Source organism: Phoenix dactylifera, unplaced genomic scaffold (assembly GCF_009389715.1).
Source record: "Phoenix dactylifera cultivar Barhee BC4 unplaced genomic scaffold, palm_55x_up_171113_PBpolish2nd_filt_p 001026F, whole genome shotgun sequence".
NCBI classification, from domain to species: Eukaryota; Viridiplantae; Streptophyta; class Magnoliopsida; order Arecales; family Arecaceae; genus Phoenix; species Phoenix dactylifera.
The window spans coordinates 14,889-42,063 of record NW_024068379.1 but is presented as its reverse complement, the minus strand read 5'-3'; the positions used below and the strand labels follow the sequence as shown (position 1 = coordinate 42,063).

Below are 27,175 nucleotides of genomic sequence, written 5' to 3'. Positions count from 1 at the left end.
TAACAAATTATGTTTTAGTCCATTAACCAACAATACATTATCAATAAATGAGGAGGGTGATATGGAGATTTTACCAACACCAATAATTCGGCCTTTAGCATTGTCTCCAAATGTGACTAACCCTCCTTCTTTCGATTCCAAGGTGACGAAGAGACTCTTGTCACCGGTCATATGCCTTGAGCAGCCACTATCAAGATACCACATTCTCCTTTTATTTCCGGCTGCAAGGCATACCTGCAAAATGATCATGTGAAGCTCTTAGGTACCCAAGTTTTCTTGGGTCCTTCGTGGTTAGTGTAGTTGGTTCCTTTAGGCACCCATATTTTAGTTATGTTTTTAGCTTTTACAAATGTACTCTTGTTAGTTTGGATTTTTCTTTGAATACAAGAGTAGGCTTTATGTCCAATCTTTCCACAAAGAAAGCATGTTGGTTTTTCAGTTTTTACATCTTTTGCTTTTACAAAGAAATTCTTTAGATACTTTTGTTGCTTATTAGTTTTATATCCTAATCCGGCTTTATTGAAAACAGCTCTTTGATTTGAAAGAATAAGATTTAATTTTTCAGAGCTTTGTGTGAATTTTTCAACAATTGGCTTGTACTTATGTATCTCATTCTTAAGATTCACATTTTCTTTAACTAGTTCTTCCATATCCTTTTTAAGAGATTCAACAGTTTGCGCAAGTGAGGTATTATTCTTGAGTAGGGAATTTACTTTTAGATTTAATTCCTTGATTAGTATTTTTGCCTTTACATTTTCAGTGCTAAGCCTTGAATTTTCGATTTCTAGGTTAGTAGTGTTCATATTTTTGACGCTCTCCTTCTCAATTAATAGGTTTTCAATGTTTTCCTTTAGTTTTTGATTGGAGGCTTTTAATTCTTTATTCTTTGCTCCCAACATACTACAATCACCCATAAGTTCTTGAAAAGCATCATATAATTCTTCTAAAGTAAAATTTATAGTTGGGTTTTGACATACCTCGTCATCTTCGAACGCCATGAAGCATAGATTGGCGGTCTCTTTCTTCTCTTCTTCGGAGGATGATGTGTCACTATCATCCCATGTTGCCTTCAATGCCTTCTTCTTCTTCTTTCCAAAGTGCTTCTTTTGTTGAGGGCATTCGGAACGAATATGTCCCGGTCTCTTGCAGTCATAGCATACGATTGGGTCTCTTTCTTTTTCCTTTTCTTTCTCCCAATCATTTCTCCTTCCAAATTTCTTTCTTGGGAATGGTTTCTTTCTTCTCATGAATTTTTTAAATTTCCTTACTATCAAACCCAAGTCCTCATCTTGACTTTCTTCTTCACTCTCACTGCTCTCTTCTTCACATACATTTGAGGTGGCCTTGAGTGCGATTGTCCTTTTCTTTGGCAGCTCTTCTTCATGCTGCTTCATCGTGAGCTCATGCATCATCAATGAGCCCAAGAGTTGTTCTAGCCCCAAGGTGTTGAAGTCTTTGGCTTCTACAATCGCCGTGACCTTTGCTTCCCATGCTTTTGGCAGTGACCTGAGAATTTTACTCACAAGTTCGGGGTTAGTGTAAGATTTGCCCAAGCTTTTTAGGCCATTAATAATTTCGGTAAAACGTGTAAACATGCATGTGATGGTTTCACTAGGTTCCATCTTAAACAATTCATACTTGTGAACTAGAATGTTCACTTTGGACTCTTTGACTTGATTTGTACCCTCGTGGGTAACTTCAAGCCTATCCCATATTTCCTTAGCGGAAGTACATGTGGAGACTCTATTAAACTCATTTACATCTAAGGAACAAAATAATGAGTTCATGGCTCTAGAATTGAGTTGAGCCATCCTATCATCATTCTCATCCCAATCTTCCTCAGGTTTGGGAACTCGAATGCCATTGACCACATGTGATGGTTCTTGTGGTCCATTGACTATAACCCTCCACAAGGCATAGTCTTGTGCTTAAATGAAGATTCTCATTCTAGTCTTCCAATAGGTATAATTTGTCCCATTGAAGAGTGGAGGTCTATTGGTTGCTTGCCCCTCGGCTGGAACATTGTTAAAGGGTGTTGCCATCTAGATCTTTGGCTAAGACGGTTAGGTCTTTCAAGGAATATAAGAGCACCGGCTCTGATACCACTTGTTGCCCAGAGATGGTCACCCAAGAGGGGGGTGAATTGGGTGTTTTAAAACTTTTTGGCTAATTTAAAAATAAAACACACAAATATATGAACTAAAGCAAAGATAAAGCGATAAGAAGAGACAACCACAAACACACGGTTTTATAGTGGTTCGGAGCCTTCACCGCTCCTACATCCACTCCCCAAAGCGCCTTGGGAATTTCCACTATAATCCAAGATTACAGTACGGTAGTTTTGCGAGTTCACTACCCAACTCGTTGTTTTACACCGGGCTCACAACAAACCCAAAACCCCCAATTTCTCTTAGGCTTGGGACGCCCTTTCCCTTGTTCCAAGTCCCTTGACTGGAACAAGCACCACAATAAAAGAGTGTACAAAAGGATATAAAAGCTCTAGAAAGCAAATATAGCACTTATGAACAATGAAACCCGGAAGAATCTTTTTGCCGTTGGAAGCGTGGGAGATGTTGATTCTTCCGATGTGGGATGCGTAGGGTTGGGTGTGAGCTTTGAATCCCGAGCACACGAGAGTGGTTGAGCTTGAAATCGCTTGGGAGACTTGAAAGCACTTGATTTCCTTTCTTGAATGCACTCACTCCCTTGAGCTTTTCTTTCTAACTTTTCTCTTGAATGATTTTGCTTTTTGGTTGGTGAAGAGTTGTTGAGAAGCACTTAAGAGCTCCCTTTTATAGCCCAAAAAGCAAATATAGCCGTTAGAGATAAAGTAGAGAAGATTTGAAATTCAAATCAAACCTGAAAAGCTGTCAGTCGCGTCCCAGGCGCTCCGGGGACGTCTCCGCTACAACGAGAGACGTCTCGCCTATAGGATTTTACTTTTTACTTTATCTGGGGTCGACTCGGCACTTTACGGGGACGTCTCGGCGTGTTAGCGCTTTTTGAGTGGGGACGACTCCGCTGCTTTGGGGACGACTCCGCTTCTTTATCTCCGAAAATCATGTCCTCTGGAATTCCCTGAGAGAGTCGACTCCGCTCTTTCAGGGGACGTCTCCGCTTGTCTGCACTTTATGCGTGGGGACGACTCCACTTTCTCAGGGTCGACTCCGCTTCCTTATCACCGAAAAAACCATTCTCTAGAAAACCCTGAGAGAGCCGTCTCCGCCATCTTAGGGACGACTCGGGAAGTCTCCTTTTTGCTTGCGGGGACGACTCCGCGTATAGCGGGGACGTCTCGCGCATATCCCTTGAAAAGCGTCTTTCTGCCGCCACTGAGAGAGTCGACTCCGCTACTGAGAGAGTCGACTCCGCTAACGCGGGGACGACTCGACAGGAGCCGGGGACGTCTCCAAGTGTGCCAGTTCTTCCTGCTTGTGCCAGAGACGTCTCTGAAACTATCAGGAGACGTCTCGGCTGTCCCTGAACTTTTTCTTTAGCTCAAAATATTCTTCAATAAATTCATAAAAATTATGGAAACTTGCCTAGACATTTCTTAACAATATTCTAAATAAAACACATGAATTTCTCAATTGAATTGTTAAGATATAATGGAATTTTACTCTAGTGTTTTGTATTCATCAAAATCCATTAGGGGGTTAACAATGCTAACAGTGGTATCAGAGCCATGGTTATGTAGATTAAGATTAGAATTAAATTTTTCAAGGCATTTTAGATCTAAAATTTAAGGGATTATGCTTGCTGAAATTTATGTATGCAGAATTTTCAGCTTGTTGATTTTTCTGCATACTAATTATTGGATGCTTGGATTAATGATTCTAATGCTTTGATAATGTGATTACAAATGTTTAGAACATATCTTGCATAATCAGCAAGTCATGAGATGAAATAATCAATTAAATTACAGATCTAAAAATAATTTTTATGCATGTGATGCGTATGGTGATGATCATGGATGGACCCTTTGAATGTGCTGAAATATTCTGCGATGTTCTGTGATACATGTAATTTTAATTTTTCAGATGCCTGCGTGCATCTTAAATTCATGTATTAGAGACCTGCGTGTCTCATGAAAAAGGGTTGTAATTTTATTTTTATTTTTATTTAATTTTTAAAGCAATCTGGGATGTATTCTGTGATGTGTGTTGCACGTCGATGGTTGATCGATATGTACATCAACAAGCTCAAGATGCGCGGATCGAGATCAAGGATTGATTGAAGATGGATCAAGGAGTTGATCACAATTGGACCTAAGGGATCAAGATCAAGTCAAGAGTTGAAGACGATCAAACCAATTAACGTGCATGTGCTTGTAAAATGACCCCATCCTGGATCCATGATCATCACCATTTATATTTATTTTTGATAAATGCCTGGATGTTTAATGCTTATGTTTATGCGGATATATTTATATTTGCATGAGATGTGAATACGCGATCGAGTGAGACCTAAATCGAAACCTCCCTAATCAGTCAAGATGAACCAACATGAGTTAGTCATATTAGATTAATTGATCTAATTGGTGTCTAGGCAAGCCTAAAAGGTGGTTACTTAATTAGGAAGCCTCCCACCTGCTTACCTGGCCAATTGTTCGATTACCTCTTATGAAGAACTCAAGTTGCAAAACTAAGACTTGATTATGCAATATTAAGTCCATAGGTCTTCCACCGTAGTAGAGCTGCTAAGGTCTTTTCGGTGTTGATTTGTATCGGCTGGACACAGTGGGCAAGTTGCATCGGGGGACTGGACCTCTCTATTAGATATGAGATGTTGTGGGGTAAAGGTGGGGTTGGGCACCAATAACTGTTAGGTGAGGACCCAATGACGACTTTATTTCTGCGGTTATACGGTGGGTCTGACTTAACTAAGTAATGGGGCCAATAATTGTTAGGTGAGGTCTTCATCACTTAGAGACCAAGTACCACTGTAATATGCTTGAGAAGCATTGTACAAGAGTTGTGCACTCATCCATTTATATGTCACTAATAACTGTTAGGTGAGGCGGCATGTAAATCGGTGAGACCGCAGTACCCACTAAAAATTCTAGTCGCGTAGGATTTTCGTTTCTCCATCAGGAAAGTATGAGGGATTTGAGAAAATAGTGGGAGCATATTTATTTTAAAAGACTCTAAAACAAATAGAGTTCAAGTACAAAGTCTAACTAGAATCTTTACTCTCTACAGATCACAATGTCAGCTTCGAACCCTTTGACCCATATTCTTGAGACCAACCGACTGACCGGAACCAACTACAAAGACTGGCTTAGGAACCTAAAAATTTTATCTAAATTGTGAGAAATTAGGGTATGTGCTCGAGAGTGACATCCCCAGGTTACCAGCACGTCCTACTAATGATCAGCGTGAGACGTATCAAAAGTGGACAGATGACGACATTAGGGTCAAGTGCTACATCATGGCATCCATTACTAATGAACTTCAATGCCAGCATGAGAATATGAAGACTGCTAGGAAAATACTGGCACACCTGCAAGAGTTGTATGGTGACCAGAGCCGCACTGCACGCTTTGAAGTGTTCAATAGACTCTTTAAGGCAAAGATGCACGAAGGGCAGTCTGTCCACGATCACTGTTTGACTATGATCAAGGACCTAGAGGAGCTTGAAAAGCTCGGTATGACCATGCATAAGGAACTGCAGATAGATCTGATCCTGCAATTCCTTCCTGATTCATTTGGTCAGTTTATAGTAAACTACCATATGAATAAAATTGCATGCACGAAGACTGAACTACTGAATATGTTGGTAACTGCTGAGGGAGCCTTGAAAGGTTCAAGGGGCTCTATTCTGGCTGCTGAGCTGACTTCTGGTTCCAAGAGAAAGTCTACTTGGAAGAAAAACAAGCCTGCAAAGAAGCAGAAGAAAGACAAGAAGCCTAAGAAGGAAGTTCATAAGAAAAAGGCTGATGACAAAAGAAAATATTTCTACTGCAACGTCAACGGCCATTGGAAAAAAACCTGCCCTTCATACCTCGAGAGCCTGAAGAACAAAAAGGACACACCTTCTGAAGGTATGTTAGACTTGCTCGTAATTGAAACTAACCTTACAGTTTCTTCTACTTCTAGTTGGATTATAGATTCTGGTTTTAGTGCTCATTTGTGCACTACTATGCAGGGTCTAAAGGAAAATAGGAGGCTAGCGGAAGGTGCAGTGACCCTTCGGGTAGGCAACAAGGCAAGAGTTGCTGCTGTAGCTGTGGGCACCTATTCTCTACGATTACCGTCTAGATTTAATTTATTGCTTAGAGACTGTTATTATGTCCCTGCTGCTAGCAAGAATTTGATTTCTGTTTAATGTTTAGCACAGGATGGTCATGTTTTGACCTTTGACAAAGACTGTTGTTCTATTTATTTCAGAAATAAATTAGTTGCACGTGGTTTCATGATTGACAGTCTCTATCACTTGCATGTTGATGTGTCTATGAATGTGTCTGAGCAAGTAGTGAATGCCATAGGATCTAAAATATCCAGAGATGAGATAAACCAGAAGTATTTATGGCACCTCAGGCTTGGCCATATTGGAGAGGACAGAATGAACAAAATAGAGAAAGATGGGCTTCTCGGCCCATTGACTTCCAAGTCATATCTAGTTTGTGAGTCCTATCTTCAAGGAAAAATGGCTAGATTACCTTTTGTAGGACATGGGAAGAGGACCACTGAAATACTTACCCTGGTACACACTGATGTGTGTGGCCCATTTGATGTGTCAGCCAGGGGTCGTTATTCGTACTTCATTACCTTTACCAATGACTATTCACGATATGGGTATGTGTATCTTATGAGATACAAATCTGAGTCTTTTGAAAAGTTCAAAGAGTTCGAAAATGAAGTAGAAAAACAGACCGAAAAAACCCTTAAGGTTCTTCGATCAGATCGAGGAGGAGAATACCTTAGTGGAGAATTTCGGAACTATCTCAAGGAGAATGGCATAGTCTCACAATGGACGCCTCCAGGAACACCTCAACTCAACGGGGTGTCAGAAAGAAGGAATCAGACTCTATTGGATATGGTCCGATCCATGATGAGCTTCACTGATCTACCTATGTTTCTTTGGGGAGATGCCTTATTATCCGTAATTTACTTATTGAATAGAGTTCCCTCTAAATCCGTTCCTACCACACCGTATGAGATATGGCATGGTAAGAAGCCGAGTCTTGGTCATCTCAAGATTTGGGGATGTCCGGCCCACGTCAAGCGACTACAGACGGACAAGTTAGAGCCTAGGACCATAAGTGCTCGTTTCATAGGATATCCTAAAGAGTCATTAGGATACAATTTTTACGTCTCAGAGGATCACAATGTGTTTGTGAGCCGACATGTCGTCTTCCTCGAAAAAACGGTTTATCCTTGATAGAGGCAGTAGGAGAAAATTGAGCTTGAAGAGAAAGTCTCTGAAAAGCAACGAGTAATGGATCCTATAGAACCTATTCACATAGAGCCAGTACACATAGTACCTCCTCTACCTCGTAGATCTAGTAGGATCTTCCATCCTTCCGATAGATACTTAGGTATACTAGTAGAGGACACCGAGGAAATGTTCCTCATGGGAGATAGGGAACATATACAGAATCCCAATACCTATAACGAGGCGATATCTGATATCGATTCCGAGAAATGGCTGGAAGCCATGAAGTCAAAGATAGACTCCATGTATTCCAACCACGTCTGGACCTTAGTAGATCCACCAGAAGATATAGTACCTATTGGATGTAAATGGATCTACAAAAGGAAGATAGGTTCGGATGGGAAGGTAGAGACCTATAAGGCAAGGCTAGTGGCGAAAGGGTATAGTCAGCGCGAAGGCATTGACTATTAGGAGACCTTTTCACCTGTAGCCATGCTGAAATCCATTCGAACATTGCTTGCCATTGCAGCATTTCATGATTATGAAATTTGGCAGATGGATGTGAAAATTGCTTTCCTGAATGGATATCTTGATGAAGATATTTATATGGAGCAGCCTTTGGATTTCACTTCCAGTGATAGAGATCACAAGGTCTGCAAGCTGCAAAGGTCCATCTATGGACTAAAGCAAGCATCTCGGAGTTGGAACACTCGTTTCAATGATGCGATCAAATCGTTTGATTTTATCAAAAATGAAGAGGAACCGTGTGTTTACAAGAAGATTAGTGGGAGTGCTGTCGTGTTCCTCGTACTGTACGTGGATGACATCCTCTTGATTGGGAATGATGTTTCCATGCTAACCTCGGTCAAGGTTTGGTTGTCAAAAGAGTTCTCCATGAAAGGCCTTAGGGAAGCATCCTACATTTTGGGGATTAAGGTCTATAGAGATAGATCTAAGAGGTTGCTTGGCCTATTACAAAAGATGTACATAGAGGAGGTGCTGAAAAGGTTCAGCATGGAAAACTCCAAAAGGGGTCTATTACCTCTTAAGCATGGGATTCATCTCTCCAAGAAAATGTGCCCCAACACATCTGAAGAGATACAACGCATGAGCAAGATCCCTTATGCTTCGGCAATAGGGAGCCTCATGTATGCCATGCTATGTACACGACCTGATATAGCCCTTGCTGTGAGTGTCACTAGCAGATATTAGTCGAATCCAGGTGAAGAGCACTGGACTGCTGTGAAGAACATTCTTAAGTACTTAAGAAGAACTAAAGATTTGTTCTTGGTTTTTGGAGGATCATCAGAGTTAAAGGTAGAAGGATACACAGATTCAGACTTTATGACTGATATTGATAATAGAAAGTCTACATCTGGATATGTGTTCTTGTGCAATGGTGGTACGGTAAATTGGAAGAGTTCCAAACAACCGATCATTGCTGATTCTACCATGGAAGCTGAGTATATCGCCGCCTCTGAAGCCGCAAAGGAAGCCTTCTGGTTCAAGATTTTCATTGCAGAGCTAGATGTAATGCCATCAGATGCCATCACACTCTACTGCGATAATAATGGCGCCATAACTCTTGCTAAGGAGCCTAGGTCTCATCAGAAGTTCAAGCATATAGAGCGGCGCTTTCACCTCATACGCGATTACCTCGAGAAGAAATATGTCGAGGTGCAGAGAGTAGACTCCACGGACAACGTGGCGGACCCGCTCACTAAGCAGTTAAATCAGCAGAAGACTGAAGCCCACCATGAGAAGATGGGACTTAGATATATGTCTGATTGGCTTTAGTGCAAGTGGGAGATTGTTAGATGCATGCCCTAAAAGCCAATCTGGCGGACACATTATTAATTCTGGGACATAAATTTATACTTGACTTTATTATTATTGAATAATAAATAGGCATTTTTTTCATTCATATTGTTTATGTGTCTATGAATCGTCCAAGTAATTAATAAGATGATGATATATATTCTCAAGAGTTGAGAATTTGAGCCATGTATCATTGGTGATTAATTTCTAAATGCTCCTGATCAATGGATCATCATGAGGACGGTGATCGATCTGATCAGTGCACAGATTGTTTTTCTTATGGATGGACGAGACTCGAGTCCACAGTGTAGGGACACTGAAGTGAGAGTGCAGGTGCTTGTTAGAGAATAAGAGTACTGAGCGTGACCAAGACAAGAAGTCACTTGGATGTCTATCCACTCGTCAGTGACTTGCTTGATGTTGCAGTAGTGTGACTGGTCCTTTGACCTACGGTGCTTTGGCTATTCATAGCGAGGTTATTGTAGTTTGACTACACATATACATGGTCTCTAGTCATATGGGTCCTTATTATGTAGATTGGCTGCAGTAGGTTCACTGTAGGAGTAGGGTATGCACTTACATGGAATCTATCGACCTTGATAGATGAGGAGTGATCCTATGTGATTTATTAGACTGAGTTCTAAGACCTTGGCCAGGGCAGAATATATAGTGGAAAAGATTTTTCTACTCTCGAACTCAAGTCGAATAAATCTAGACATATGACAGACGACGGGGTTTGACGAGTTATCCATGACCTCCGATCTGTAGGGATCCACGATAGAAGGACTGTATCATACGATAACTGCACCTAGAGGTTCATCATTCTATTCTGCTGGGTGGCTACTACATACTGCTAGGTATCACTGGTGGATGGTGAGACTCACAAGGATCATCTTGATGGTCGATAATCCCTGGTGAGTTGAGTTGAAATTGTTTCAACCCATTGAAAGGAGTTTTCAATGATATTGTGATAGAGACCGCAATATATCTCACTACCAGTCAGAATAGAACCTATGGGGTCACACACATTAGAGGTATTGACCGATCCGATGGTTGAATATGATTAGGAATCACAAATGATCAATTAGATTGATAAATTGAAAACCCGCTAAGAGTTAGTGGTTAGAAGAAGGAATAATTGCAATCGGATTGCAATTTAATTTACTTAATTGGATTTAATTAATTGGACTTGATCATGAGTCATACTTGGAGTGGGATTCATGAAGTCCTAATTGGATTAGAATTTCAAATTAATTTGGAATCCTATTTGGAATAGGATTTCTAAAGTCCTAATTATCTTAGGGCTGAAATTTAATAAGTCCTAATTAGATTAGGATTATTTTAAGTCCTAATTAATTTTAAATTTAATCTAATTAATTTTATGACTCCTAATTGGATTAGGATTGAAGAGTTCAATAGAGTCATGGTTCAATTAAATCCTAATTAGATTAGGATTTGGAGGAAATTGAAATGGGTGCATAAAATCATATTTAGACTAGGATTGGACTCATGCATTGGACCCAAATTAAAACACCCTTTTAATTTATTTAAATGGCAGATTTAAATGGACTTGAGGGATGGGGCCCATGCCCCTCCCCTTGGGAATTGCGTGGAAGGAAAAGGAGGGGCGCAAGCCCCTCCTTGCTGCCGAATTCAAAGGATAAGGGTGAGCTCCTAAAAAATAGGAGCTCATCCTTATCCTATGGGAAGTTAAAAGGAGGAGGGGTTCGGCCCCTCCTCTAAGGCCAATTTCTTTGTGATCACGACAGCAAGGTCCCCAAATTCTTCCTCCTTTAATCTGCAAGCAAGAGGAGAGGAAGAAAATTCTTGGTGGCTCTCCTCCTTCTTCCGCTTGATTCCAAAACAAAGAGAAAGGGAAAGGCTGCAAGGGTTTCTTTTCTCTTGTTTCTTTGATCCATCCTTCTTCCTCCTCCTCCCTAGGCATTCAAGAGTTGATTGAAAGGGAGAACTTCAGCCATCAAAAGCCATCTCTGCAAGGGAGCTAGCACCCCGGGGAGATACGAAGGCTTCGATCGGTTCAATACTTCCGGTGGATACCCATAGAGGCCGGACGCGTGTGCGGCTTCCATTAAACTTTCACCAAATACCTTGTGAATCAGATTTGCGGAGACCATCTACCCGCACAAGGTGAAGATCTGATCTTCTTAATGATTTTAAAATTATTTAAAATAATTTAATTCTAATCTATCTACAAACGAAAGATTTTAAAATACGTTCATGCGATGAACGGATCTCGCATATATTTTTTCGCTGCAATCTGAAAATTATTTCAAAATTTTTATGGCATATGAGGGATGCTAACAGAAGGTTGACTATGAAAACTATTTTCTCCTTCAAAGATTAATATAGAAGTATTGAGAAAAGAGATAAGATCTTCAAATAATTTTTATTGATTTAGAGAAAAAATATAATAGAGTCTATAAAGAAGATCATGGTGGGTGTTAGAAAGAAATGACTTTCCATTAGATATATTAATATGGTGAAGGACATGTAACATGGAACAGTACTAATGTGAGAACTATAATGAGCTTGTTAGATATATGCAAGATGATATTTCTTGGTACATATTTTGTAATGCCTTAGTAGATGAAACTAAGATCAAGGTTGGGCATAAGTTGGAATTATAGAGGAGCACATAAAAATCCAAAAGTTTTAGGTTAGGTGGGATCAAAATTGAACACATGAAATGCAGTTTTAATAAAATTAGAAGGAGAAATGAATGTGGAGTAACAATGAAGGATCATGAAGTTCCTAAGAGTCAGAATTTTGGTATTTATAATTAGTATTCATAAGGAATGGGAGATCAAAAAAATACCATCCATAAGATTAAAACAGGTTGGATGAAATGGAGAAAAGCAATTGAGATATTATATGATCATAAGATACCTACCAAGTTGAAAGAAAGATCTTACAGGCCATCATATAAACATCTATGTTTTATGGTATATAATATGAGGTAGTTAGAATACAAAATGTGCACAAGATGACCATGGCCAAAATAAGAATATTGAGATGGATGTACAATAATACAAGAGAAGATAGAATAAGAAATGAATTCATTCGTAAAATAGTAAAGATAGCATTAATTACATCCAAAGGTAGGTCAAAAAGTTAATAGAAGGCAGAAAATACTACCATTATAGCAAAGAGGGGTATCTAAATGAAATTATAAGTTTTAAAGTAGAGAAAAACGAAGAGAAGAATCAGAAAAAAGACAGATGATAAGAATACTACCGCAAATGTGTCAAAAAAGGAAATGGTGGTTCTCACATTCAAAGATTAAGAGTGCAATCATGTTTCCGACCATGATGTTAAGTGGTTTACTGATTCTGCAGCTTCCCATTATACCACTCCCACGAAGGAGTTCTTTAGATCGTACAAAGCAAGAGATTTTGGCTATATGAGGATGGGTAACAACAGTCGAGCACCGATTGTGGGAATTGGTGATATGTGTATAAAAACTAATATTGGTTGCACCTTGACTTTGAAAGATGTGAGACATGTTTCTTGCACCTTAGTCCGATTTATACTCATGCTACGGATCGAGCAGGGTTTGAGAATTATTTCAGTATTGGAAGATGGAAACTCACTAAGGATTGCTAGTAGTTACAAAAAGGAGTGCTTGTTGTATACACTATACAAGAATCATATTAAGGTTTGCACAAATGGAACGTTTAAAATTAAGGATGAGACTTCACCAAATTTGTGGCACAAGAGGCTGGCTTACATGAGTAAGAAAGGGTTGCATATTGTGGCAAAGTGTTTCCTCGTATCCTCCACCAAAGGTACACCACTAAATCTTTGTGATTATTATTTATTTGGCAAGCATCATGGAGTTTGTTTTCACAAATCTTCCAAAAAAAAAGAAGAATTTGTTATACATGATTTATTTTGATGAATGTGGTTCCACTGAGGTAGAGTCGATAAGTGGCAACAAATATTTTGTTAATTTTATTGATGATGCTTCATAGAAAGTATAAATGTATTTTCTAAAATTAAAAGATAAGGTGTTCAAGCTTTTTCAGAAATTTCATACCATAGTTGAAACATATTTTTGAAATGTCTTTACATAGTGGAGGTGAATACACTTTAAAAGAGTTTAAGGAGTGCCCTCATAGAGAGATATAAAATATGAAAAGACAATCCTTGGCATCCCGCAATATAATAATGTGGCAAAGAGGATGAAACACACTATTATGGAGAAGATTAGATGTATGCTAAGGATAGTTAAGCTGCTAAAGCTATTCTAGGGTGAAGCTGCACATAGTACTTGCTACCTAATTAATATATCTCCATCAGTCCCTCTAAGCTTTGACATCCTTAAGAGATTGTGGACAGGACAGAAGGTTTCCTTCTCACATCAGTTCCTTTAAGCTTTGACATCCCTAGATGACCAAGCTATTCCATTTATATTTCTAGATTTTGGAGATGCTGAGTTTTGTTATAGATTATGGATCCTAAAAAAGAAAAAGATTATTAAAGGTAGAGATGTAGCTTTCATGAGAATGAGAATTTAGTTAATGTCGAAAAGACTGTGTAGTCCAATGTTGTGGTTAATGATATTTCTGACTTTACACCATTCCCTTCTCTGTCAAATAAGGTCATAGATGGGAGAGAAGTACAAGAGAAGAGCACAGTGAAGAAAATGAGCCAACGGCAGTTGATGATGAAGATGTGCCAGATGTTAAGGGTGTTGAGCAGGAGGAGCAATCCCCTCCACTAGAAGTTGTAGAACCTCGGATTAAGAGATTTACTAGAGAGCACGAGCCTTCTATAAGGCACCCTAGCTCACAATATGCTTCGTTTACTATGAGAGGGAACCAAAAAGCTTTCAACAAGTCCAATATCATGAAGATAAAGATAGTTACGAGGCCATGCAGGATGAGATAAATTTCTTGTAAAAGAATTACAAAACAAGTCGGTGTTCGAGCTCAAGAAGGATGGTGATAAATTAGTAAAGTACAAAGCTGGCTTGGTAGTGAAAGGCTTCAAATAGAAGAAAATGATCTATTTTGATGAGATCTTCTCTTCAATTGTAAAGATGAGGTCTATTCGAGCCATTCTGAGTTTAGCAGCATGCTTGGATTTTGAGCTTGAGCTTTGCACAGAACTTGTTGGCATGGACTCCAAATAAGGGGTTGTGGTTTACCTCCCCCGTGCATGTGCCATGCACGGCACATTGGGTCCAACCCATGTGGAATCTGTGCAGTCAAAATAAAAAGGAGGAAAACAAGGGAAGGAAGCTTGGTTAGAAAGAAAGCCAATTTTTGTCGTGAAAGTGCCACCCTATTCTTTTGGAATTTTGATTGCTCTTCCGTTGGTGTGGGAGTTGTATTATTTCAGAATTCTTCTTCTTCTTTCCTTCATGGTTCTAGGGTTTGACTATATACCTTAAGTGTGGTATTTTTGTCTAGATTTCTTTGAGTCTGGCTTGTCGTTGGCCATTGTCTTCTCAGCGATCACACTAGAAAAAGTTTAACCTTCATCCTTGTCTGATTTCAACATCGTTGATTTTCTTGGGGAGCAGACATGTGATTTTGAAAAACATCTATTGAGACATTTAGTGAGGTAACCTATGTAATTACTACTTTATTCATAGTGAATTTTATTTGGAGTTGCCTTGTGGTTTTTAGAGAAAATTTAAAAAACGATGAAGTTGAGAAATCTCACCACACAGATTGCATGAGAGGCTTTTCTATTTATAAAAGACTTAGTAACCAATTTACAAGTGAATGCCGTGTGTTATATGAAAACACAGCTGCAAAAGGCAATAGCCAAAATAAAATAGAAACAGAATAATAAGAATACAATCTAGGGATATTGTCCAGTTTTGTAGTTGAGAGAATTGTGGGATCCTTATCCGTGATGATTGAGGTGGACGAGCTGGAGGTTTGAATTGGTAAGCTTGAATTTGAATTTTGAATTGGCCCATGAAGTCCGTAAGTTGATCCTCTAACATCCTCCCTCAAACTATGCGTGGTGGTCATGCAAAGTTTGCCACATAATGATTCCAAAGCAGCTCGTGTTTGGGCTTTAGTGAATACATCAGCAATTTGGGAGTGAGTGGGGACACGGTGAGTTACCAGCAAACCAAGAGACACTCTTTCACGAACATAGTAATAATCTAGCTTAATGTGCTTACTTCTGGCATGGAAAATCGGATTCACCGTCATGAACAAGGAGCTCAAATTGTCACAAAATAAGGTCGACGCATGAGACAAGGGAATGTGCAGATCATGAAGTAAAAAGGTTAACCATATCAACTCGGCAGTAGTTTGGGCCATCGCGCGGTACTCGGCTTCGGAGCTGGAGTGAGACACAGTTGATTGCTTCTTTGCACACCATGAAATAATGTTGCTCCCTAAGAAGGGGCGGTACCCCATGGTGGATCGACGAGTAAGTGGACATCCCGCCCAATCAGTATCTGAGAAAGAATATAAGGCCAGAGTACTTGAAAATTGAATGTGAAGGCCTAGATGTATAGTCCCCTTCACATACCGTAAGATGCGCCGGACCATGGTAAAATGAGTTTCAGTTGGTGCCTGCATGAACTGAAAAATATGATTAACACTGTAAGATAAATCAAGGCATATCAATGTGAGGTACTGAAGTGCCCCAACAAAAGACCGATAATGTCGAGGGTCCTTATAAGGTGAAGAGGTTGGGTCTGGCTTGAATTTCTGGCACATGGGAGTGTGAATCGGTTTCGACTTATGCATGGCAGCATGTTCTAACAAGTCAATGGCATATTTTGTTTGATGAAGAGTAAGCCCACCGATCACAATTGCCACCTGAATACCCCAAAAATAATGAAGGGGTCCAAGGTCTTTCATTGCGAATTCACTATGCAAAGAAGCCATGAACATCTGTATGAGTGAGTCACAAGAACCGGTAAGTATGATGTCATCTACGTAAAGCAAGAGGACTAAGATATCATTCTTCGATTGATTGATAAATAGACTGGGGTTGGTGGAGCTGCAAAAAAAACCAGTTTGAAGGAGAAATGAACTAAACCTATTAAACCAAGCCCGTGGGGCTTGTTTGAGGCCATAAATCGTCTTGCTTAATAAGCAAACATGATCTGAAAAATTGGGATCGGCGAATCCAAGAGGCTGCTCCATATATACTCGCTCAATGAGAAAGCCAGGAAGAAATGCATTCTTCACATCTAACTGACGAATGCTCCACCCTTTGACAATGGCAATAGAGAGAACTAACCGTATAGTCCCAGGCTTCACAACTGGAGAGTGGGTCTCAGAGAAATCAATACCATCAATCTGTTGATAACCATTCCCAACAAACCAATCCTTGAGGCGATCAAGCGTGCTGTCGGCTTTTAATTTCGGTTTAAACACCCATCGAGAACCAACAACATTCATGGAGGGTTGTCGAGGCACAAGAGTCCATGTTTCATTTTGAGAGAGGGCAGCAAGTTCATCCTCCATTGCTTTCCTCCAACCGGGATGAGAAAGTGTAGAACAAATAGTTCGAGGCTCTTTGGGAATAGCATCATAAGTGTGGAGTAAAAGCATACTTGGGATTAGGCTTGCGGATTCCAACTTGTGCACCAGTCACCATGGAATGGGAAGGTGTTGTTGCTGGTTGTACAGAATCGAGTGGAGCGTCAGATTCTTGTGTGGTGGTCGGAATTTCTTTTATATTATAAGAATAATGATTGGGTGAGCCTAGACATGACAGAGGCGTTGCATCTAGTGAACGTGATGAGGGTATTGTATGCTGTGAAGAATCTAGATGTAAGTCAAAAATGAGTAATGGAGCCAACAAAGGAGCATCAGTCACTGGTGGTTCCGCTTGCGGCTTTGAGGGTGTGAGGGAACAGATGGGATCAATCCGTGGAGGTGATGAATCAATCCACTCCTTGAAATGTGACTAAAGGCTCTGGTGAGCCTTGCTTGCAGCTGTCCGAATCTTTAAAGGGGAGGATAGACTCATCGAACACAACATGCCTGGAGATGAACACACGTCTCGAAGGAGGATAGTAGCATCTGTACCCTTTGTGCCTATCACTGTAGCCCATGAAAATACAAGATGATGACTTATTATCAAATTTATTGTCCTTATTATCCCATAAATAAGGGAAGCAACGTGAGCCAAATATACGTAAGGAACCATAATCTGGGGAGTGACCATATAGCCGAAAGAAAGGATTGTCCCATTGAAGAACTGAGGAGAGAAGCCTGTTGATTAAAAATACAGTTGTGGTAAATGCTTCAACCCAAAAATATTTCGAAACATTGGCATGAATCATCATGGTTATTCCCGATTCGCATATGACTCTATGACGCCTCTCAATCATCCCATTCTGCTCAGGCGTGTATGGACAGAAAAGTTGGTGAATAATCCTAGTGTCTTGCGAGTGGGATTGAAAAAGATGATTAACAAATTCACCCCCACTATCAGTTTGAATTATTTTAATAGACCCACCAAATTGTCGAGTTACATACTTCTCAAATGTTAAGAACTGATGAAAGAAGTCTGATTTCTTTTTCAAGAGAATCAACCAAATAAACTTTGTAAAATCATTAACAATAGCAGCATAGTACTTAAAAGAATTCACAGAAATAACAGGAGCAAGTCCCCATAAATCAATGTGAATTATTGCAAAAGTAGTGGTAGTCTTGGAAGAAGAAGACAAAAAAGGAAGCTTAGAAATTTTTTTGAGTTGGCAACTCTCATATAGAGATGTAGCTTTATTTGTGGTGACTTTGATTAAACCAGACTGGCGTAGATGTGCGACTACAACAGCTTGAGGATGTCCAAGACGTCGGTGCCATGTGTCCTCAGATATAGCTCGAAATCTAGTGGAGAAGAGCGTCATGGGAGAAGCACGAACAGTGTAGAAATTACCTGATTTTATTCCTTCATCAGCACCTATTGTGTAACCGGGTCCTTTATCACAAAATTACAATAAAAAAACTCACAATTCACTCGATAGTCAGAGGTAAGTTGTCCAATGGATAACAAATTTCTTTCTAACTCAGGAACTAAAAGATCATCATGTAAAACAAGCCGAGAAGAACCATTGTCAATAGTAGCGTCGCCAACATGAGTTATTCTTAAAAAATCACCATTACCAATAATAACATGGTCAGAACCATTATAAGGACCGATATTTTGTAAACTACCTTCATGAGAGGTCATGTGACTGGATGCCCTCGTATCCGAAGTCCACTTTTCATTGCTAGCATTAGCATCAAAATTAAGTGTCGAGAATGCTTGAGGAAGATTATCCGGTTGAATGGAGTAGTTGAAGCGGTGCCAGCAGCGAATAGCTGCATGGCCACGCTTATCACAAATCTGGCAACTGATATCTCGAGTATTCTTACGTGAGGATGGAGGGCCGAAATTGTTTTGGCCACTAGGGTTGGGCGCTGACTGATTGGCAGGTGCAAAGCCTCGCCCTTGTGAGGAGAATGGCCCAGAATTTTTGTGACTTTTGTTCTGCGGCTTGGGAGCATTCATGTGGCCAACAAAGGCGGTGTAGGGTGTTGGTTCAGGTGAATAAGAATTGATCCGAGTCTCGTAGCTTTGAAGAAGTGGAACAACTTCAGCATAGGTTGGCATGGGTGGCTTGAGCATTGAAGTAGTGAAAGGCTCATAACGCACACCAAGACCTGTGAGCAAAGAAAAAATCTTAGTTTTGTCACTCACGCTATGGCCAATCGCAGCCAGACTATCGCAAATGCTTTTGAACTTGCGGATATAGTCATTGAGTGACATCTTCGAGTCCTTCTTTAGATAAATGAGTTGTTGGGTGAGTTGAAATTGTCTCTCCTAAGATGCTTGTGCACAGGCCTTTTTGAGAGCCGACCAAACTTGAACAGATGTGTCCAAGCCAATCACAAGACCAAGCACCTCCTCTGTTAGTGTCCCGATGAACCATCCACGAAGAAGGCGATCGACGGTCCTCCATTGTTGAAAATCGGGATTTGGAACAGGTTCAGTTGAGCCTTCGGGTGCTGGAAGTACAGCAGGGGGTGGAGTAGTGTCTCCAAGAAGATAGCCAACAAGATCTTGACTCTCAGCTAAGGCTAGGACTTGCTCACGCCAAAAGGGGTAGTTTTAAGACTTGAGACGTAGGGTGACAAAATTGCCTACAGTAAGAGATGCGGAAGATATTTTGCTGCTCTGATACCGAGAGAAAATTTTAAAAACGAGGGAGTTGAGAAATCTCACCACACAGATTGCATAGGTGGCTTTTCTATTTATAAAAAACTTAGTAACCAATTTACAAGTGAATGCCGTGTGTGATATAGAAACACAACTGCAAAAGACAACGGCCAAAATAAAATAAAAACAGAATAATAAGAATACAATCAAGGGATATTGTCCAGTTTTATAGTTGAGAGAATTGTGGGATCCTTATCCGTGATGATTGAGGTGGATGAGCTGGAGGTTTGAATTGGTAAGCTTGAATTTGAATTTTGAATTTGCTCGTGAAGTCCGTAAGTTGATCCTCTAACTGTTTTTTCCTCCACAAAAAGATGGTTTTCCATGCAAATTTTGGTGTTTGTCCAACTTTATTTTGTTTATATTTATGAATTCGGGCCCTTCACACCACAGAAATATAACCAAGTGAATATTGGTGGGGTGTCCAATGAGAATTAAAAACTAACTTCGTCAAATATGAAAACCTTGATCTAATAACAAAGGTAGCTGCTGATTCATGGGGTACTATTTGTCCATCTTTTCTGATTTCTAAATGGGAAATGGCTGACTTTGTCTTGTCAAAGAAGGATATCATAGATTAATAAAAATCAGAGACCACAGTTGAAGCTAATTGTCCAGTTTTTTATCAAGATATAATTAATCAATGAACAGCAATAGGCAGGCTAATAGATTCTGGAGATGAAAACAAAATTCAGCTCTGGATAAATGAAAGTGGTATTGTGCGACCCATTAACACTACCAGCACTCAATAGAGGCTTCCAAAGAAGAGGATTATTTTCGGCCCTCCTCTTTCCAAAGAACCTGGCATAACTAATAATCAAAGAGCAAGAAATTGATCCAGAGCACCCGCAAATAAGGCTAAAGTGTTAGATGATTTTTGAAATATAGAAAGTCTACAGCAAGGCTAGAAATGACATCAGCAAGAAGAAATCCCACCAAAACCTAAGAAAGAATGAAAATTTCTTCTCTCTTGAATGACAGAACTCGAAGAGAAGGCAAGCGGAGATGGCAAACCATGCAACTGCTCTGGAAGACAAGTTCAACTGGACAACAAGCTGGTCGTGTGACCGGAATCCTTGTTGATTCCTGAAGTAATTAAGAAGACACAGGAAGAGATTAAGCAAGGCCAAACATAGGAAGGTGGGAAGGACTGATTTCAAATACAAAGACCATTTGTTTTCTACTCTCCTTGTAAGAAATCTCTCCACTCTTACACCCCCTACAGAGCCAGATCAAAGACAGGACTAATCGGAACTTTGTTTCTTTACTGGGAATCAATGTAGTTCAGTTTAGTTTATGAAATCGGCCTTTCGCAGATGCAATGCCATGCAGGCATTGAGAAAGTGGTTGCAAGCCTATGTCCTTTGATGTCTTCTTCTTCCAACAGTAAAATAAACATTTCCTCATTATCATTGAACAATGTTGCTCCCCACTCCAATCACATCATTCTCATTTTCAGCATCATTCACATTTGTGGAAGACAATCTAATGGGGAGAAAATATTAAAGTTTAATGTACATCACAGAATATAAAGTGATCTAACAGCATAGATTTTAAAGCAAGCAATGGTTATTGGAAGCCATGCATCTTAGGCATGTTATGCAAGTATCTCAAAGAACAGTAGTCAAACTACAAATAATCCAAAGTTCATGTATATAAACAACCACACAGCATAGTTACAGGTCCTCTATTTCTTAGCATAAGCTAACATGAGAAGAAAAACTTGGGTAAATGAAACTAGATGCAACAATAATCTGCATATGAAACCTGCCTTGTGACAGAATGTCCACTACAATAACACAATATATCAGCAACCTATGTTATTGTTTTATTAACTCTAACATGAAATTAAGTTGTTCCTTAGAATTCTGAGGGTAACCAGGAAGGTTACATTGGCAGCAAGTTAGTCCACTATTATGAGCTAGATGTTAACATAAATGTGATACAGAGATTTCAACAAGAGGCCTGCACCCGGCTACTAGAGATCCACACTAAGAGTCCTTCTTGTCATTCCATTTTAGAGGCTATAACCAATTTCACGTAATACTCTAGCATGATCTACACAGTCATTCGCACAAAGTTGAGAGCTTCCAGCTATAAGATAATATTACAAGTACAAACTGATATAGAAGTTGACGTTTTGTTGCATCAGAAAGAACAATTTGACCCAAGGTGTGCTCTATCAAAGTTTCAACCAGCAGTCCCCTTTCTTACTGCATCCTGAAACAAATTAGCTTCAGAATTAGCAGTATTTTCAAACAATGAGTATGCTTAAACATGCTTTTGCCAAAAATTTGCTAACAAAGACGTATGGTTTACAATGAGAGCAGAGAGAAATATAGATGTTTGTAAAGATAAGAAGACATGATTATGAGACCTTGGCTCAAATATCTTTGAATATACTGAGTTATTATACTATGAGGTGCACAAATATGTACTCCACAGAAAGGCCTATGGAATAATATAAGAGTGAGAGGTTACATAACAGAGATTATTGGCACTATAAAGTGTAAAAGGCTGTGGTATGGCATCAAGTAAATTTATGCTGTAGATCTGTGGTTCCAAAATTGAGCTACAAGAAAGCTGCGGTGAGGTACCAGAGTTACAAAATCAATGTGCAGGAAAGGGCTTGAGAATAATATTCTAGTTTCTGTAGTTCTGCTAAAATTACAAAAATTTAAGATTTTAAATTAAAGAAAACCTAAAGTAGGACTGACTTCTCAGATGGGACAAACTGAAAATGAGGACTTAAAAAATATCTGATAACAAATCAGTGTTGATTAAGGATGAAAAGTATCACTCCTTTGGTTGTAGTTGGTCAAACCTATAAGTCACCTTGCGTATTAATTTCCCTTAAGGACAGACTAACATGCATGTCTATGAGAGTATTACTAGAAAATTATTGAATCTCTCAACCTTCTGCTTAATCATCATCTAGTTCTTCAAATCCAAAGTCTTTAGGCAAAGATTTGCAACATCACACTACAAGAAAAAGAAGATTTCCCGGCGTTTTTTATGACCTTTACCGACGCTTATAAGCGTCGGCTAAAGTTCGACCGACGCTAAACAAAGCGTCGCAGAAGCGTCGGCGATACCTGAGTGGAAAAAGTTTTTTCCGACGCTTTTGGAAAGCATCGTAAAAGATCAGTTTTTAGCGACGCTTAAAAGCGTCGCTAAAAGACTCAAAGCCGACGCTTATAAGTGTCGGCTAATGTATTTAATTTTTTTTAAAAAAGTTATTTTCTTCAGTATCCCTATTCCTTCTTACATCAATCCTGGACATGGCCAGCCTAAGAGTCCTCCTAGAAATGAATGAGCTTCCCACTTCCCAGCTTAAATCTCAAGCAGTTCTAAAATGGACAAGATTTTTACTGATAGCCTTCCAAATCCATGGAACATTGTCAAATTTTCATTTCACAGGAGGACTCAATTTTCATATCAAACAATATGCTGAAAGGAAGGCTCTTCTCCAGCCTTCGCCTTGAAAACAAAATTCCAGATCACCAAGCAATGGAATCTAGCAATCTAGTGATCTTTTCCTTACCTTAATTATAGACCGACAACGATACCCATCGGTTCATTATAAACCTTTGCACAAGTGCTTTTAGAACTGCCTGCCACTTTCCTTCTCTTCCACATCCAGCCATGCAACATAGAGAATTATCGTCCAAGATTAGACAAGTGCAAAATAGAAATCTTAATATCCCTGTTCATTTAAGATACCAGTTAATAGAATAGAATTGAAACAATTGATCAACGGATTGGGCCCTCCATAAGGCAGCCAATCGTACATTAGTAAACAAAAGTAAGAAGGAGATCAAGAACTCCAAGAAAGGATAGAACCAAAATTTTGTAGATCAAGTCAACGAAATCACCTTGCATTACTCCCAGGCACCGATTTTCTTCAAGAAAACATGTGATAATTAAGGCAAAGGGACAATAACCATGCACATAAAACTTTATTAAAGAAAGATAAGAAAAAAAAAATACCAAGAGGCGGCCATCAAGACCTTTCTTGAACCCTTTCTGCAAACAAAATGGAGAAGCCAGAGCTACTACTCTTATAAGACGGTCAATTAAAAAAGAAGAAAAGAGGGGCACAAAAAAATGATATACCTCAATGATTCAAAATTTGATTCGCGGGACTCGGCCTTTGTCCTTTCTTTTTAGAGTATATCTTGAAATATTTCGCCATTACCTGAGGAAAAAAAGAAGAAAAAGTGAAAGCAAAAGAGGAAAAATAAGAAAAGGAGAAGGAGAAGCAGGATTTTGAATCAGGAGAGGTATATCTCCCGGTGAAGGAGAAGGAGAAGGCTTTTACCTGGTGAGAGTGGCGATGGTTTAAGGGTTTCAGGAGAGTGAAGACAATAAGAGGACTCCCGGTGGATTGATGTCGGCGCTAGAGGGAGGAGGGGAGGAGAGGAAAAAAACTAGGGCATCAATCGAGAGGGGGCTGATATTTAAATAGATTTGGCCTCCGACGACGCTTATAAGCGTCGTTGTAGGTCCAAACTTTAGCGTCGTTGATTCCAAAGCTTTTCCGATGTTTTTTAGAAGCGTCGGTAAAGTTTGTCGCTGAACCAAAATTTCCCGACGCTTCTCCCTAGCGTCGGAAAATCTCCTTTTTCTTGTAGTGTCATAAAGAAGCTACTAGTCAACTGCAAAAACATATACCTTGATTTATTATTTAGATGTATATTTAAGCCAAGTTTTAGTTAGTATTCACTTGTTATGATAACGAATTGCCAAGTAACTATTGAAGAAATGATACTTTATCATGTTGGTTGTCAAGCAGCTTGAGCTTATCAAACTAGAAGGCAACCCTCAGGATCCTAATTTGAAAGGGGTCTAGAAAAAGATGAGCACAAGATTGCTAAGGGAAGTGCATCCAATTTCACATCAGAAATAATAAGTAAATGAACCAATTTGAAACAAAATTCTGCAAACATTATGCTTAATATTGAAGAAAACTATATAAACATAAATACTATGAAGAAGACATTGCAGATGGTTTGGGGGAATAATAAACATGTGGAGAATACTAAACACATGGATGCCAGAAATCTATCATTAGTCTAAATTAGAGTTGACATATATCTAATAATTGAGTATAATAATTTTTGAATAATGAGACTGCTTCTGACTTGCAAGTTTCCAATTGTAGAAGTCACCTGCATTTTTAAATAAAAAGGCAAAAATCAAAGAGGGAAAAAGAATAGGGACTCCAAAAACCAACAAGATCATGCTAGAGTTTGTTCTAACATAAGCTCTATGAAGAATATTATGCATGTGAATGTCAAATATTTAGTATCAATTGATAAAGCATTGATATCAAGTTGACAATTGAGTAGAATGCTTTTAAAATCACAAAACACTTTCTAATTGGTAAAAATCCAATTACAGAAGATAATCTCTTTAAAAAAAAAACATATACATACAAACTCTCACACACACAGAGAGAGGGAGCATAAATCTTGGAAAACCAAGACAATCATTTTCATGTAACATATGCTCCATGGAGAATATTGTGCATGCGGCTGTCAAAAATATGGCATCAATCAACGGAGGGTTCCCACCAAGTTAAGAATTCAATAGAATCATCTTTGAATCATAAGGCTACTTTGTAATGGAAGGATTCACATCACAAAAGAGACTCCCTTAAAAAAAAAAAAGAACCTTAAGAAAAGAGAGAGTAGCATTAGAGCTAAGGCCAAGAGGATCTTACCATAGCCTATTCCAACAGGCGCAAGTTGCTCCTTTATGTCTCTTTCCTACATTTTATTCCTTTAACAAAGCAAGATGTGCCCGATTCTCTGGTGGACCAGACTACCCCTCTACTTTTACGCCATCTCTTTTTTTTTTGATTTTTTCTTTTTTCTTTTTTTAGTTGTATTCATATTAAAACAGTATAATTCATCTGATCTATTAAATAATTATATATATATATATGTATGTATGTATGTATGTATATAAAGAGCATTAGTTGTTGTTGGATGTCCTCGTACTAAATTTGGTAGAGAACCAACTTGTATCATTTTTTATATGAAATGAAGACAAAATTTGGATGTCAGTGAAATCCCTTAAAATATGAAAAAGGAAAAAGTAAATAAAATAAAATAAAATACAAAGACTAATATCTTAGATTTGGCTCTAACATGATAGGACAAGTGGTGAGAATGGTTACGTCCAAGCTCTAACCTTACTCCATCTCTTGTTCTTAATTTATATGTTTTTCAAGCTATGCCTATTAACAGTACGTACAAGCTATGCCTAAGACCATATTATTAAAATCAAGTTACATGGCTTTTATGGACAACCCTAAGACCAACTCATTAAAATCAAGACTAACTAGCTCAAAATTTCTGCTTTTAAAGAATATCACCTCTGATGATAGGCCATTCATCCTAAACAAATAATTAAATCTATGATAATTTTCTTTCCAATTATATTATTATCATCCATTTAAAATAAGTAGTAAGAGTTATATGAAATGCCGTTTCTACCAAAAAAAAAAAAAAAAAAAGTAGTAAGAGTAGTGACAATACGAGGAGAAGGCAAAATAGTATGTACATCCTTGCACTCAAATCGTAGACTACAGTTTTTATTATTCCGTGATGATGTTGAGAATTGCGTTGGAAGGACCAATGCACATCTATTTGCTTATATGACCGTAACTCAAAATCATGATACTTGTTGCTGTAGCCAATCTTTGGATCACTAATGTGGGCCACTTCTATCGATAAGCAAGACTATGAAAATGTTAGAAACCTCGTCGGAGCTTTACTTCAGCCAGACCTTCTAATGCTTAAGTCAGAGAGATTGTTCCGATATAGAAAAAAGGGCTCATTTGGTTCGCAGAAAAAAAAAGGAGAAAAGGTGTGGTCAACGGAAAAGTAATGCGTTACCTCTTATTTGATTGGAGTTTTTAAAGGAGAGAGACGAAAAAGTTGTATTTCCATGAGAATATGACTTACACGTTTCATGAAAAAGTCTTTCCAATGAAAAACATAAAAAAGTTACTTTTCCGAAAATCACTCCATTTTTATTTTTTTTCAAAAAAAGCCCTTCAGTATTAAAATGCATTAAAGACCTTATTTTTATTAAGGGTATAATTAAAATTATATATAATTTTTTCAGAAAAATGGATGGTCAACCAAACATAAACACTCTGGAAATTTGTCACATTTTCATTGTCAACCAAACATTTCAAAAGTACTTTTTCAGGCATATTCTTTTCAGAAATCTGTTTTCCAAGAATCATAGTCCTAGGAGGAAAAATGCTTTCCGTGAATCAAACGAGCTTGAAGAAAGAAGAAGAGAGACAAGGGTTTTTGGATCTTTTTTATAGTTGAGGAACACAGAATCCCTAGAGATTCTGCTGTAAGCATATGAGATTTGGTTATAACTGCAGCCTAAGACCACACAGGCTGTAACTTTAGCGGAATATTCTATAACCGTCCGAACGAGCGGACGTTGTTCGAGGCAAGAAGATTCAGCTTGGCATGGAGCTAAGCGGTTATTTGGTCGAGCCGGAGAATCCAATTGAAGCTAACTGGTTCTGATCGTGTCAAAGAGATATCGATGCTGCCATACCAAATGTGAGATCGAGAAGGTCACAGGTGGGATCGCATGTAATTGTTTTCTAGCCAAGCATCTACTCGAGCGATGTTTCAGAGGGATTGGAAAATTGGATGGGGGTGGGCCCCGGTGGCATTGATTGGAAAATTTTGAATGCGACTCCATCACTTCGTCTTGCCATCCACCAACT

General features: G+C 38.9%; 1 long non-coding RNA gene across 2 annotated transcripts; it reads right to left on the bottom strand.

Moving 5' to 3' along the window:
• Positions 1-21,273: 21,273 nt before the first annotated feature.
• LOC120107801 lies at positions 21,274-23,861 on the bottom strand. 2 transcript variants are annotated; one of them, XR_005509435.1, is made up of 5 exons: positions 23,729-23,861; positions 23,524-23,605; positions 23,398-23,433; positions 22,952-23,309; positions 21,274-21,627 (listed from the first exon to the last, which is right to left on the bottom strand). It is a non-coding gene; the product is annotated as an uncharacterized LOC120107801 (long non-coding RNA). The 2 variants fall into 2 exon arrangements; XR_005509434.1 differs by having other exon boundaries at positions 22,952-23,433.
• Positions 23,862-27,175: the final 3,314 nt, after the last annotated feature.